General features: G+C 35.2%; 1 long non-coding RNA gene across 1 annotated transcript; it reads right to left on the bottom strand.

Annotated features, from left to right (window-relative positions):
* Window positions 1–1,272: 1,272 nt before the first annotated feature.
* LOC112174094 lies at window positions 1,273–2,167 on the bottom strand. Its single transcript, XR_005801507.1, has 3 exons — window positions 2,112–2,167; window positions 1,876–1,996; window positions 1,273–1,415 (listed from the first exon to the last, which is right to left on the bottom strand). It is a non-coding gene; the product is annotated as an uncharacterized LOC112174094 (long non-coding RNA).
* Between the last annotated feature and the right edge of the window lie 809 nt (window positions 2,168–2,976).

The following is a 2,976-nucleotide window of genomic DNA, read 5'->3' as shown; positions in this document are numbered from 1 at the left end:
CCCACTTTTCGATTGCATATCCACATCTCGACCGTTCAGTTTTTAGGTATATATGAGTAGATCATCTCTGCAAATTTTCAGCCAAACTGATAATCATTAAGGCATTCAAAACTGCGATTTACAATTATGAACACGAATGGTTCGGGTTGGACAGATTCGGTTCGATCATTGATTTAATCTAAGTCGATACCTTAATGATAATCAATTTTGCTGAAAATTTGCAGAACTGATCTATACATTAGGGCTTAAAAACTGAACAGTTGAGATGTGAATATGCGATCAAAAAGTGAATCTATCAAAGAAATTCTTAAATAAGAACCTCCTTAGCCGATAAAAGTTGTATATACACTCACAACGTTTGTGTGTGTGTGTGTATTGGTCGGCGCCATGAGCTTCACGAGGGTACGCACATAGAAACAATAATACAGTTGATAATGATCGATGGAGTTGTGCTGCAGTGACCTCACCATTCATTCACCAAAAGCTTCACTGCAGTTGAACAGAGAGAGAGAAACAGAAAAGGGTCGACTGAGGAAATGATGAATTGGAACAATACGAAAGTAAGATAGATATTCATCATATATATATATATATATATATATATTTATATAGTATTGTTCCAATTCATCATATATATATATATATATAGTGGATTCTGATATAAAAGGTTGTGAAAACGAATGGTATGGCTTCTGCTTAATTTTCAAGTCTTGCATGCTATTAGTGCAGTTGTTGATTCAATTAATTAGGTGTGAACGCACTAATTAAGTTCATCTCTTGTACGTGTAATATGGAGATCCATGAGTCCATGATATTCTCAGACTTTTTTTCCTTAACATGTGATTTTGAGCAAACACTACTAGAAATCTGGCTATAGGACACCATCTAGTATTGGTGTGAGTTGACAACAATTGACACCCTTAATCACATTAGCCACCATGCAGCCACCCTTATTGTGTCAGTCCCCTTTGCTCCCGTTTCTAATGTGACATAGAGCACCAATTGCTTAATGGTGCCATCATCACCCATAACTCCTGTCAGATGTCAAATCATATTTGGCACCCTTCTTACAGTGGCAAAACTAGATTTTTTTTTTAATTAAAAAAAATTAATGCCAAATTTGGCACCCTTCTTCATCCACCAACATGCCATGTGGCATTACAATTAATAGAAAGCAGCTGGAATAACCAATAGTAATATTATGAACAAACTAAATGATTTCAACATCAATACATTCGCTGCAAAACTGATTTACATAGTCAGAGTGCCAATTTCATTGTTACAGAATATAACTTGCAAACATCAATAGAGTTCTATAGGAAAGGGAAAAAGAGAGGGAAAAAAAATTGATTTTATGTAGCAACCTTTGCACAATTGCTGCATAACACAACACATGCAATTCTGATTTCCAATATCTGCCAAAAAAACAAAAGGTACAATTAATACATAGGCCATCTCCACCATGAGTACTCAACAGTTTTAAATATGAAGTTACTAACAGTACGTGTTGACATCACAAGAATTTGCTAACAAACTAAAAATACAATATCCATTACTCCATCTAAACCCACAACTCATTCTACATAGAAGAGAAACTGTATCACCCAAACATAATGAATATTGATTATAATAGTTATGATAAATAGATATAGATCAATTCCAATCCATTTCCAATACAAAAACTAGAAATATCAGAATCTCGATGCTTTTCATTTGGCAATGCAATCTGATCTGATCTGATTAAATACAGTAAATCATAACATGATGCTTTTTTAACTTCATTCATATATATTGTGATTTCTAACCTATATGATAAAAGTGAAAAGCAAAAGAAAATATGTTACTTCAAAAATATAAGAGAATAAAGTTAACTACCTGCATTTAGAGACATGGTGGCGACAACCCATATATCCACATATACATTAGATCATTATCACATCACCCCTGCACATGGCTTAACATAACACTGCTTCATGGTTGTTGCAGTGATTTCCACCTGACAAGTCAAAATATGTACACAATATAAGCATGATAAAAGTATACTGGTCAGTTCTCCTAGTTTAGCTATCATTAACCAACCTACAAAATGAGTCTATGGTCAGTAAAGTTACCACACTGGTTTGCAGGCCTAAGGTAACTCAATACACCATCTAAGTCTGCAACTCACTCTAGATGTAAGCAAACCTACAAAAGCAAAACTCAACAATAAGTAAAGTTCAATGCTCAAATAGTAGATCAAAACTAGCACCTAGATCAAAACTAACACCCTAATACTTTATTTAACAGTGAATTAACAAATCAAAACCCACCAGTTTTGGATGTGAATTTTCTGCGTTAAGTGCTAACATACTTCCTAACATCATCGTCCTTGGTGAGGTTAAATAGCTTGCGGATCTTGGAAGCCCTCTTTGGACCTCTCACTGTTGGCTTTTCAACATCAGTCAGTCCAGGAAGGTCATAGTCACCTTTCTTAACAATGACCAAGTTCAACACAAAAAGGTTTGGACTAATAATGCATCCATGAACAGACTTCCTTCTTCACTCACTATTCCTCCTACCATGTCCTTGGAAGCATGAGGCTCCTAAAATAATATGCACAAATCAATGGCAAAATCAAACAATGGTCAAGAAAAATCAAAGCAGTTGATACTAAAACAGAAAACCAACATCCTAAAATCAATTGCCTTTGCCTCTCCCTCTCTCCCTCCCTCCCTCCCCCACAAAAATTTTTAGATTGTAACATACCCCTGTGGAGCAAAAGGCGAACACACCCTGGGGTTAACACTCCTTGCTTCGAAGGATAGATTTTCTTGTCACAGCCTCCCATAATTTTGAACACATAAAACTTGAGTCCTGTTAAAAATTAAAGAGAAAGACAAAAGAGTGCATTAATGTAAAGTGACTCCAACTAAAAATTCTGGAAAATGTAAAGAACCTTATGAATTGTCAGAAATCATACCTCACAATCTGTGCATC

This window comes from Rosa chinensis, chromosome 6 (assembly GCF_002994745.2).
Source record: "Rosa chinensis cultivar Old Blush chromosome 6, RchiOBHm-V2, whole genome shotgun sequence".
In the NCBI taxonomy this organism is placed as follows: domain Eukaryota; kingdom Viridiplantae; phylum Streptophyta; class Magnoliopsida; order Rosales; family Rosaceae; genus Rosa; species Rosa chinensis.
Note: the sequence above shows the minus strand (reverse complement) of the source record. Positions and strands in the feature narration are given on the sequence as shown.